The 13,143-nt window shown below is 41.2% G+C and overlaps 1 long non-coding RNA gene across 4 annotated transcripts; it reads left to right on the plus strand.

Annotated features, from left to right (window-relative positions):
- Positions 1-650: 650 nt before the first annotated feature.
- Positions 651-5,629, plus strand: LOC135246189 (uncharacterized). 4 transcript variants are annotated; one of them, XR_010327539.1, is made up of 4 exons: positions 661-1,302; positions 1,669-1,706; positions 2,596-2,627; positions 3,846-5,629. It is a non-coding gene; the product is annotated as an uncharacterized LOC135246189 (long non-coding RNA). The 4 variants fall into 4 exon arrangements; XR_010327538.1 differs by having other exon boundaries at positions 698-1,302; positions 1,669-2,627; XR_010327537.1 differs by having other exon boundaries at positions 651-2,627.
- The last annotated feature ends 7,514 nt before the right edge of the window (positions 5,630-13,143 follow it).

The raw sequence follows: 13,143 nt of genomic DNA on the forward strand, positions 1-13,143 counted from the left end.
GAAGGTGTTTTAGGGAGACAGGATAATAAAGGTGTTTTAGGGAGACAGGTTAATAAAGGTGTTTTAGGGAGACAGGTTAATAAAGGTGTTTTAGGGAGACAGGATAATAAAGGTGTTTTAGGGAGACAGGATAATGAAGGTCTTTTAGGGAGACAGATTAATAAAGGTGTTTTAGGGAGACAGGTTAATAAAGGTGTTTTAGGGAGACCGGATAATGAAGGTGTTTTAGGGAGACAGGTTAATAAAGGTGTTTTAGGGAGACAGGTTAATAAAGGTGTTTTAGGGATACAGGATAATAAAGGTGTTTTAGGGAGACAGGTTAATAAAGATGTTTTAGGGAGACAGGATAATGAAGGTGTTTTAGGGAGACAGGATAATAAAGGTGTTTTAGGGAGACAGGATAATGAAGGTGTTTTAGGGAGACAGGATAATAAAGGTGTTTTAGGGAGACAGGATAATGAAGGTGTTTTAGGGAGACAGGATAATGAAGGTGTTTTAGGGAGACAGGATAATAAAGGTGTTTTAGGGAGACAGGATAATAAAGGTGTTTTAGGGAGACAGGTTAATGAAGGTGTTTTAGGGAGACAGGATAATGAAGGTGTTTTAGGGAGACAGGATAATGAAGGTGTTTTAGGGAGACAGGATAATAAAGGTGTTTTAGGGAGACAGGATAATGAAGGTGTTTTAGGGAGACAGGATAATGAAGGTGTTTTAGGGAGACAGATTAATAAAGGTGTTTTAGGGAGACAGGTTAATAAAGGTGTTTTAGGGAGACAGGATAATAAAGGTGTTTTAGGGAGACAGGTTAATAAAGATGTTTTAGGGAGACGGGTTAATAAAGGTGTTATAAGGGATTTATTAGTCTTTTAGCTTCACTAATTTCTGTCTTTTTGATTGTAGGTTGAGTTTTTTTCATTTTATCTTTGTTGAAAGGAAACCACTTCAGACTTTCGTTCAGTTTGATCTCAAAATAAATGGATCCATAGCAAAAGGAATCTTGTGACTCATGGCACAATTGTTTTATTTTAAATCCAGTATTGAGATTGAAACCATTTTCCTATACGGAAGTGTTAAATTGATGCATCAAATTTCAACAAAACATCAAAAATCATTGATCAGTTTGCTTCCATTGTTGTCCTTTGTGATCCTCACTTTAGCCTGTGTTTAATGTGTATCTCCATCTTTTTTGGTTCAAGCTAATTTCCCATGCTTTGTTGATTGCCTTTTTTGTCTGTTAAAGAAAAAAGTACATTATTGTGATTTCTTTCTTTTCCTTTCAAGGTTTCCTAATAAGATGCCTACGTAAGTGTTCTTTTAGTTTGTACATTTGTACAAAAATGAATCCTGCTTGAACAGGACAAAAGAAAAACGTACACTGCAAAAATACATTTTCATGTTTCTCGAATGATAAAGAGATCATGCACTTTCTGTACTGTCAGTCTGCTTTTGCATCTGTAAAATTTTTGTGGGAAAGTCATTTTAATTTCTGAAATCAAATTGAAATATACCCACACTTCAGGCAGTTCTGCTTTCTGCATTTTCACTGAGTTTAACATTAGCTACCTTATCTTATCTTATCTAACTAACAAGACGACAGACTGAATGTATAATGCTAGTACAGATACAGGTGCCTCCGAAATTAAGCTCCAACATCTGCTCTGTGATTAGGTCCGGAAGAAACGAAGAATTTGACTTCTTCACACCAGGTATGCTAATAAAACAATGTTTCATAATTTGTTTCAAGTAACTTTTGTTGTTTGTTTCAAGGCCCTGTGTTTTTTAAACTTACCATCTGACAATGTGGTCGTTCAAATTTTGTGTCACATCAGAGTGACAAATAGCATATATTTATGCCACGTTACTATACAAGATACAAGATACAAGATTGGCTATCTTACCTCACACAAATTAAACAGGCTGTATTCCAAAGCAATGCTAGCCAGTGTTTCCTAAATTGTGTCAAATAACTTGGCCCTGTGTGTACAAGCATACAGCACATTAATGGGGCAAACATATGTGTGGATAGTCAAGAGTGATTTAATAGGCCTCAATATGTCAAATTTATATCTGAATTTGTGTATTTATCCACATGGCCTCTCTGTAGTGTGAATGATTGTATGTATGTTTCTTGGTATAAATGTCTGTTTGTAAATGTGAATGTTACATGCTGCTAGGGAAATGTCCCCATGGGGATAATGAAGTATGCTATATATATATGTGTGTGTGTGTGTATATGTATGTATGTTACAATCAGTATTTATTGTATGTTGCAAATATACAAGAGTAACTTGGAATTTTTGTACGTTGAAAACGTTTTTTTTAATTTTTTTTTTAATGTGAATTTGGCCTTAACAAGCCAATATAGAGATACTGCTACTACTGACCAAAAAAAAAAATCACAATTTATACAGCCAATTTATGAGCAATTATTTGCTGTCTGAAAATTTGGAATAACTATCAATGTATACCCTGAAATATAAATTGCTAAACAAACTAATTATTTGTGGGAAAGCATTGATTGGTTCACTGATATGCACTGAAATAGTGCTGGATCATAAGCATTCAGAAGTAACACTGCTGTCTTTCTGATTGTAGACTGAAGTTCCTTTGAACCAAGCCACTCACTCGTGAGGTTGGGATAGGTAGCTTCAGCTCAACGCATGTCCATAAATCCATAAGCAAAAAGCAAAATATATTCCAAGGTGTGATGAGATAAATGAAATAAGGAAGGTTTATTAAACGTCAAAAAATAAAGACAAAATTCACAGGATGACAGGGTTGAAAAACTGTTGGCCTTCTTTCCCTCTAACCTGCCCTCTCACCCCTACACCACACCTGATATAGACATATGGGCTCCTCGTAGGTCGTAGGGGATGCCAAAATAAAAGTCATACAAACTTCATTTCAGATAAGGCCAATCTGTCCAATTACTTTGCTCCCCATAAATGGGGGGACTACATACAAAAAAGGGCTCCTACAGTCGGGTTTAATATGTCCGACAGGTAAGAGTTCTCTCTGTGTGACTTCGTTCCAGACAGCTTACGCACTGGCCGGAGGAAAACACTAGGCAGTTCTTAAGTAATTTTTATACAAAATTTGACATATTTGGTGTGGGTACTACAGACACCCTGAGCTTACATTGCAGGGTTTTCATCAAGCAGTGACATGTACTTTTAGAAATACATTTCAAAAAACATATTTTTTCATTAAATTTAAATTATTTTTTATACTTGACCTGCTATTTCTGATTATCTAACTCTTAGTAGAATGTGGTAGATTTGGGTAGCCAAGAGACTTCTGATAAAACTGGTATGTAATACGTGTGGCTTCTTCTTAATTTCCATGTAAAAAACTGTAAAAAAAAAAAATAAAAAAAATAAAAAAAAAAGAAGTAATAGTAATAAAGATAGTGAAAAACGGCCAAAAGCCCCCTAGGGTTCAAGGGGCTAAACTCATTGGATGGTGCTTCGCCTTGCAGCAGGACAATCACCCCAAACACACTCCTAAAGTGACCAAGAGTTTTTCAGGGCCAAAAAGTGGAATGTTCTTGACTGGCCAAGTGAATCATCTGACCTAAATTTAAATTTAATATGTTTTTCAATTTCTGAAAACAAGACTGAATGCAAAAATCCCCCAAAACATAATTCCTACATAACATAGATCTCTAGATATGGATAAAAATACTTTAAATTAACGCTGACAGTCTGCACTTTAATCTCATATTCATCATTTAATTTAAAATTCAGTGAGCTTCAGTGAGTACAGAGCCAAAACAACTAAAAATTGGGTCACTGTCCAAATAATTATTACTGCATTATTATTTAAATGAAACTTTCTCCCCACAGGACACATGAACGGAGAATAGAAGAAAGAGATCCCACTTACCTGAGAGATGACCTATCATGGTCAGGCTCCCCCCCATTCCCTGCTGACTTATAAATCTTTATGAGCTTGATCATGTGAGTGAGTGTGTGTGTGTGCGTGTGTGCGTGTGTGTGTGTGTTTATCTGCACAGTGGGCTGGATGCTAATGAGTGCAGGCCGGTCTCCTGGCTCGGGTGGAGGCTGAGAGAGAGAGAGAGAGAGAAACCAAAAGAAGAGCGAATATGTGGTCACTGTAAGACAGGAGAGGTGGACACAGATGCACTTCCTCCTTACTTGCACAAAATATTTACAAATTAGAAAAAACTTTTCCAAAATTATCCCAAATTATAAATAATTTTAATTTCATCTCTAAAGAAGAACAGTGTGCAATTCTTCTTGGGGAAGGAACAACAGCCCCAATTGCGGCACAGTTCATTTCAGCCTGTCATAACCTGAGGGACAGTGAGTGACCACCCACCCCATATAAACATGTACATATTTATTGATTTACTTATGCTGTTATTGTTTTTTTAAGCATATTTTTATTCAAAAGAAAGGCATCAGCATACAGTTTTAGAGCGTAATTTCCCCCCCCCATCTTTTTCCCCCAGAACAGTCCTGATACTGTCAACATAACAAGGATAAAGAAAAGTAGAAATTATATAGAAACAATAATAACTAGAAACTTAAATAATGGATAAAAATAATTAAGTAAAATATACAGACAGAAAATAAATTTAAAAAATAAAAAGATATGTGGAGGACATTTGTCAATGGACTATGCTCCCTAGAGGAGCAAAGGGCTTAAGAAGATGATGATGAGATATATATATGTATATATATATATATATATATATAATAATTGCTAAGACATGACAAGGATGATGCTGTTATTGTTATATGTTGTTACATTTATCATTATTATTTTGCATATTATATATATGTATGCTTTGGCAATAATTACATTTGCATTTCATGCTAGTAAAGCAACTTGAATTGAATTAAATTGAGAGAGAGAAAGGCCAAGAGCTGAGCCCAAAGAACAGCCCTCTCACCTGTCCTGAGGCTCAGTTCACTAACCCCCACCAACGCCATGCAGCCTCAGTACAGCTCAGTAAAAAGGGGGGCGGGGGGGAGGTTGTTTAGAAGACTCTTTTTATCAGTGGTATTTCAAAGAAGGAAGACCGGCAGCTTTATTTGTGAAAAGCAAACCCCCCAGAGGACCCTGTACCTAAAACATGCAGTATAATTGCACAGCACATATGATGTACAGTATTGTAATGAAATGGTACATTTTGTGTGAACATATATATATGTGCATGTCCTACTGTAGTGTGTGTGTGTGTGTGTTTTCTTTCTCTGTCTTTTTTTTTGTGCCATTTTCTCCCCAATTTAGTCGTTGTTGACAGGGAGGAACTGGCTATGACACCATGCTGCCCAGGACTCTGAAAGCAACTGATAGATAAAAGACTGAACAATTATTTCTGATTTCAAGCTTGTTTAAGACTAAGTGGTCACCATGGTGCTTATTTAGTCTTCATGCTATATGGCTAGACACAGCCAGTCATTTACTTTGTTAAATCTCACTGTATGCTTATGTATTAACCATGTACCATTCATGTATGGAATTATGTATGTTATTGTTAAGACACGTTTTGCTTATAAAAGCAAGGACCGCCCCTGCTTTCTTCAGTTTGGCCTTATCCACCTTGTTGTGCGTAGGTGCCGGACTCTTTCTGCAGAAATAAATCCTATTTCTTATATGATACACCTCGTTGTGCCTGGTTATTCAAAGGAGAAAATTTTTGCTGCCCAACAATTGGCGTCAGGAACAGGATTCTCAGTGCAGCCACCAATCAGCAGTGCAGTGGACGGGATTAGCAAAATCCTAAAGTCCTTTATTCCGACAGACTAAAGTCCTTTATAAGGAAGGCAGAAAGTCCTCGGTGGGATGCTTGGGGCAGGACACCTTCAATAGGAAGCTTATTGTGACAGGCAGCAGTCCTTTTCAGGGAGGCAGGATTTGCATGTGTTGTTTGTTTTTAGTTTTGTGGGTCCAGGAACAGTCTTGTTTTATATTTTAGAAACATAATTACAATAACTGTGTAATAATGGCGACAGGTGGCTCTCCAGAGCCGTTGAGTATGGTAAGAGAAGTGGCGCGAAGGAAGAAGGAAAAATAAACCTATGGATACGGTAATGTTTGAAGAAATAAAGGAGTATGCAGAAAGGCAACTGCAGAGTGTAATTGAGGAAGTTAAAAATGGAGATGAGTAACATGCTTAAAGATGGAAGTGGAAGGTTTAAAGATGGAAATGGCAGGCTTAGAGAAAGTAATAAAACCACCTGTATGCGTGGAGAAAAGTCAGCGCTTAGCGACTGCGGTCACACCATCCGCACTTTGAGAAAGATCGGTCAGGCTATCCGCACCAAAAAATTACACTTTGGGGGTAAACCGATTGTGACGTAATTCCACCACAGATGAAGTTATTACTTGTGCTTTCAATACTCCGATAAAGAAATACATACATAAATTATATATATATATATATATATAATTTATGTATTTATTATATATATATATATTTCTTATGTATAAATTATATATATATATAATTTATACATAAGAAATATATATATATGTAATAAATACATAAATGATACATACATAAATTATATATATATATATATATATATTTCTTTATCGGAGTATTGAAAGCACAAGTAATAACATCTGTGGTGGAATTACGTCACAATCGGTTTATATATATATATATTTTTTTTTTTTTTTACTCCAGAATGGAGTATTAAATACTCCAAAACTGAGATTTAAATATTAGAAAATGTCAATTACGTTCAATTCATGCCGTTTTAAAAAAATTCCATAAAATAATCAATTAAAATAGTTTTGCGAATATTCAACTCGATTTTTGAAGTCCTGCTTCCCAGGTAAGCAATGGTGTTTTTTTTTTTTTACGGTAGGAATCTGTAATTATGTGATGGTAAAATCCTCCAAAATGCCTGCCTATAGATGGTGCTTATTAAAAAAACAAAAAAAATAATTAAATCAATCTGTTTTCAGCCAACTCCTGTGCATTCATGAAGAGTACCTTCCCAGGTATCCATGCCATGGATTCCGTGCATTTTTACTGTAGAATTATGGGATGGCAAACATCTCCAAAATGCCTATTCAAATTCAACCAAACTTCAATACATTCTTGAAGAAGACCTTCCCAGGTATCCATGTACTGGATTTTGTGAAGAGAGGAAGGGAGAGTTGTCTCCATCAGTGCAGTTACAGTACCTCACTGCACTTTCTGTGTCCTGCACAGTTTCAGAACCACACTGCACTTTCTGTGTCCTGCACAGTTTCAGAACCACACTACGCTTTCTGTGTCCTGCACAGTTTCAGAACCACACTGCGCTTTCTGTGTCCTGCACAGTTTCAGAACCACACTGCGCTTTCTGTGTCCTGCACAGTTTCAGAACCACACTGTGCTTTCTGTGTCCTGCACAGTTACAGAACCACACTGCGCTTTCTGTGTCCTGCACAGTTTCAGAACCACACTGCGCTTTCTGTGTCCTGCACAGTTTCAGAACCACACTGCGCTTTCTGTGTCCTGCACAGTTTCAGAACCACACTACGCTTTCTGTGTCCTGCACAGTTTCAGAACCACACTGCACTTTCTGTGTCCTGCACAGTTTCAGAACCACACTGCGCTTTCTGTGTCCTGCACAGTTTCAGAACCACACTGTGCTTTCTGTGTCCTGCACAGTTACAGAACCACACTGTGCTTTCTGTGTCCTGCACAGTTTCAGAACCACACTGCGCTTTGTGTCCTGCACAGTTACAGAACCTCACTGCGCTTTGTGTCCTGCACACTTACAGAACCACACTGCGCTTTGTGTCCTGCACAGTTTCAGAACCACACTGCGCTTTGTGTCCTGCACAGTTTCAGAACCACACTGTGCTTTCTGTGTTCTGCACAGTTTCAGAACCTCACTGCGCTTTGTGTCCTGCACAGTTTCAGAACCACACTGCGCTTTGTGTCCTGCACAGTTTCAGAACCTCACTGCGCTTTCTGTGTTCTGCACAGTTTCAGAACCTCACTGCGCTTTGTGTCCTGCACAGTTTCAGAACCTCACTGCGCTTTATGTGTCCTGCACAGTTTCAGAACCTCACTGCGCTTTGTGTCCTGCACAGTTTCAGAACCTCACTGCGCTTTGTGTCCTGCACAGTTTCAGAACCTCACTGCGTTTTATGTGTCCTGCACAGTTTCAGAACCTCACTGCGCTTTATGTGTCCCCGCCGGCACCACCTCCTGCCCTTTGGGAACAAAAACAAAATCAATTCTACTCCTACTGCCTCTTGACTTACCCCAAGTAAACCCTGCAGCTCTGGGAATCAAGTTTTTAATCAAAGCATTCAAAGACCCAGACTACTCTCCCCAGTTCTCTCAAAGGATACATTAAAATCCCCCCGAAAACCAAAACCCTCCCAGTACACAAAACAACATTCAAGCTAGCAAAAAGACTCTCCTCTCCCAACATGGCACAGGGAAGCAACAATTTATCACCCAAAAGTTAATTCCCCTCCAATCAAAATCAATAAGCAAAACCCTCCCCTGCACTACCAAAAAACAATCCCCAAATTTAAATTGTTTACCCCAAAATTAAATCCCCACACCAGTAGAGTGCACCCCCCAACCCCCCATCTTGACTCCCCCTCCCCCCACTCATTTGAACAAATTTTAATGTCCTTATTGTCTTTTAAATTAACTTCTTGTAAAAAAACACAAATCAAAATCCAGCGCCCTCCTCCGTTTAACCCTATCCCTTAACCCCGTGCATTAACTGAAATAATCTTTAAAGCAACTATGATGACGTGTAAAAAAAAAAAAACACAAATTGTGACCATAATGAAAAGACCATTCATGGTTATTCATCTTAGCCCTATACCACCCTCAGCAACCCCACATCCAACCTCCCCACCCTCCAGAGACAAAAAAGGAGCTGTGCCCAGTACACCGGGGGACTAATGTCCTCAAACAGTGCGGAAATACGGTTTTCCAGTACCACGCCAGAAGGGGGCAGTCCCGACAACCTTCCTGCAGAGGACAGGGAGCTGGGGTGTCCTCCACCTTCCCCTGCGCCTTCTTCTGCTTCCGCTTCGGGACTTTCGCCGCACTGAACCCCTCTTCTTCCGAGGAGTTGCTCGCCGACGCAGCGCTGTCTTCCCCTCTCTGCCTCCTGTCTGAAGGACCCGGCACTGGCTCCGCCTCCTCCTGACTCAGCTCAATCAGGCTCCAAACCACATCCTCCATCTTCTCCTGCTCTCCTGCCTCCACCACGGCCGCCACCACTGACTGCTCTCCTGCCTCCTCCATGGCTGGCTCCCCCTCCACTGACTCCTCCCTGTGCTCCTCCTGCCCGGCCTCCTCTGCTCCGCGGTCCTCCGCTGGGCCTCTCGCCAGAGCGCCCCCTGTTGCTGCTACCGCTGCAGGTTTTCTTCCGTTCCAGGCAGTCTCTGAAAAAGTGACCCATCGCCCCACATCTGTGGCACTTTCTTGGTGCTGGGCACGAGCCACCGTGTGCCCCTCCTCTCCGCAGTTCCTACAACGGGACTTTGAACAATTATCTGCCAAGTGGCCAAAGCTTTGACACTGGCGGCAGTAAAAAGGCTGACCGGAATAAAATAAATACCCTTTGTCAGCTCCCAGGGAAAAGTAGGCCGGGGGGTGCAGGAAGCCATCAAACCTTTTTGGATCTTCTTTTTAAAAAAGGTGAAACTGATGTTTCCCGGACCAGATTCTGAAACTATCTCTGAGGTAGCGGACCCCAGAGAGAACTTGCCTGTATCTAGACAGAAAAAAATAAGTGCTTCATCTGCAACATAAGGATTATAAAGGTGAACTGTAACGATTTAAAAATTTCTTCTTTCCAGGGAGGAGACCTTGAAAGTAGACAACGGTTCTTAAGCTTCCTTTTCTTGGCACCGCATCCGCACCATTTCAAAAACTCCAGCAGAACTCAAAGATAAAGCCCTTTCAGCAGCATTCCACTGCAAACAAAAAATTTATTCAGGCTTAATTTTCAAAAAATGAAAAAGGACCTTCTTACTCCTGCCGGCTCATCACCTCCGCATCCAAAAGGCGACGTATTTCGCAGCCCAGCTCCTGCTGGCTGAAAAGATGAACCCCGCTGGGGGTCGAGAGGAGAGACGGAGAGACAGAGAGAGAAAGAAAGAGGGGAGCGAGAGCGAAATCATGACTGTTTTGCTCTTCTCTGTCTCTGATAGTTTCAGCTATGGAAATAAGGACCACAATGGAAATAAGTTATTAGCTTTATTGTGTCTATCCTTGATAGTATTTCTTTAATAATGTGTATGAGAAGCTGGCTTCAGATGCATGTTTTTCTCTTTTTAAAAATAATCAAATAAAATCAATCAATAAATCAATCAATCAGCTGAAAGAGGAAGCGACTGCATACTTCACTAAAATGCACCAGCTGTGAAAGTGATCCGCGTTGTTTTGATTTTCTCCAGTTCTCATTTCTTCTTCCGGTCCTCAGAATTCCTGCAGATCTTCACTGCGTCTGTCTAAAGCTTGCTTGCACATCCCAGAGAAAGGAGATTACATCAAATTAAAAAACGATTTTTAAATCTAAAACTGACCCAAGAAATGGTCAGCAATTAATTGGTATAACTATAACTTTTCATTATGATCAATAAATGCCTGTTTATTAAATGACTGAAAATACATCATCAGGCTGTGCAATGTGCCTGTGAACTCGGCTGGGAGGATGTTGCTAAAATAAAAGCTAGGAGATTAATCTGGCAAACTGCTCTCTCTGATCAGATCAGAAAGCAGATGGAGCACGTACTGTGCGTGAACAACCAAATTCCCAATATATGGTCACCAATTCCCACATATGGTCATTGCTGGTACTACCAGACATGATTGCTTATCCCGTTGTTGAGGCGTCTGCTGGAAGGGCACCTTTCTATTTTTAACAAGGTGAAGCATCCCTTTCTGGACTGTTTCCATTCTGGAATGGCAGGACTTCTATTAACTAAACGGCTTATGAACGAATTAATGTCATACATGATCAAGAGCACATATAGCCACCTATTAAAACAATAGCAGTGCTAATAGTATTAACACAAGAAGATAAGAATGTCTGCTATTAATGTAATAAGCCATTTAGCCAATCTAGTCTGCACATTTAGAGAGTATCCAGAGCTGCCTCAAGCCAGGATGTGATCATCCTGAGGGACTCTGACTCAATCTACTGCACGACCTGTCAGACTGTTCCACACACTCCCAGATCTCTGTCAGACTGCTCCACACACTCCCAGCTCTCTGTCAGGCTGTTCCACACACTCCCAGATCTCTGTCAGACTGCTCCACACACTCCCAGCTCTCTGTCAGACTGCTCCACACACTCTCAGCTCTTTGTCAGGCTGTTCCACACACTCCCAGCTCTTTGTCAGGCTGTTCCACACACTCCCAGCTCTCTGTGCAGGCTGTTCCACACACTCCCAGCTCTCTGTCAGACTGTTCCACACACTCCCAGCTCTCTTCCACACACTCCTAGCTCTCTGTGCAGGCTGTTCCACACACTCCCAGCTCTCTGTCAGGCTGTTCCACACACTCCCAGCTCTCTTCCACACACTCCTAGCTCTCTGTGCAGGCTGTTCCACACACTCCCAGCTCCTTGTCAGGCTGTTCCACACACTCCCAGCACACTGTGCAGGCTGTACCACACACTCCCAGCTCTCTGTGCAGGCTGTTCCACACACTCCCAGCTCTCTGTCAGGCTGTTCCACACACTCCCAGCTCTCTGTCAGGCTGTTCCACACACTCCCAGCTCTCTGTGCAGGCTGTTCCACACACTCCCAGCTCTCTGTCAGGCTGTTCCACACACTCCCAGCTCTCTGTGCAGGCTGTTCCACACATTCCCAGCACTCTGTGGAAATAAGCACTTCCTGAAATCCCAATCAGATCACTCTCTACTTTTCTCTTCTGATCCTGATCAGATTAACCGTCTCGTTTCTACAAGAGTGAGTTGGATACACAATGCAAAAGACACAGAGCTCCTTCTCGCTGAGTTCTCATATGGTACTTCATTTAATTAAAGGGGATTTATCTCTTCCATTTGTTCATACTGCTGAATGTTGATCGATTGCGCTGAAACTACAACTGAGGCAAACTTCTTTTACATGGCAGTTAGTGAGAATCCAGAAGCAAACATCATTTCAAGCCCAAACTTGCAATGATTACGGGAAATTACAATTCATCAAGCCTCAGAGTTCTTCTTGGGAAAGTCCCACTAAAATACCAGCTGTATCTTCTCCTTCTACGGAACAACAACTTTGATCCCAACCAATCAGCTGCGCTGAAACTGCCCTCCTCTCAGTCCCTCTCCGGGCAGCTCCACCCTCACCCTCCTGGGCCTGCCTGCTGTGTTCAGTACTGTCAGTCACTTTGACACAGTGAGGCTTTCTGACCAATCCCCTTGAGACAGTGAGGCTTTCTGACCAATCACCTTGAGACAGTTAGGCCTTATGACCAATCACCTTGAGACAGTGAGGCCTTCTGACCAATCACCTTGAGACAGTGAGGCCTTCTGACCAATCACCTTGAGACAGTGAGCCTTTCTGACCAATCAGCTTGAGACAGTGGTTTGAAAGGGCTAAAAGACTCATGAACAGACTGAGGGTGATGATGTGGTTTCTCAGACAGGTCTGTGTGCTGTAGCTGTAAATGGCTCAGGTACAGTACAGTGTGAGAGTGGATTGGAGGGTGATAAGTAGAATATCTGTGTTTGATTAAATCTTCCAAAAGGAGCAGAAGAGGCCACACACAAGGCCACACACAAGGCCACACACAGGGCCACACACAGGGACACACACAGGGCCACACACAGGGCCAGCGTACAGTGTGCAGTGCGCTATATTTAAAACTCCCTCCGTTGCTATGGGCACTCACTTAGCACACCAGCTTCTGGAACAATCCTTGCGCATCTTCACTGGAACAACTGACCAATCAGAGTTCAGTTAAATCATTAAGCCACATACCGATCGCTTTAAGATACCGCTTTGTTCTCTGTGTTTGGGTCTTTTTAATACCAAGTATGCGACTAAGGTCACATGACTCACAGTCAAGATTAGTGATTGGCTTGCCATACGGACTGACATACAGTTGCCAAAGGATGGCAGTAGAATTAAATTTATTAAGTTTTTCTGTTTACTTAAGGCATTTGGATTTGAGATCAAAAG

This window comes from Anguilla rostrata, unplaced genomic scaffold (genome assembly GCF_018555375.3).
Source record: "Anguilla rostrata isolate EN2019 unplaced genomic scaffold, ASM1855537v3 scaf0046, whole genome shotgun sequence".
Classification (NCBI taxonomy): Eukaryota; Metazoa; Chordata; class Actinopteri; order Anguilliformes; family Anguillidae; genus Anguilla; species Anguilla rostrata.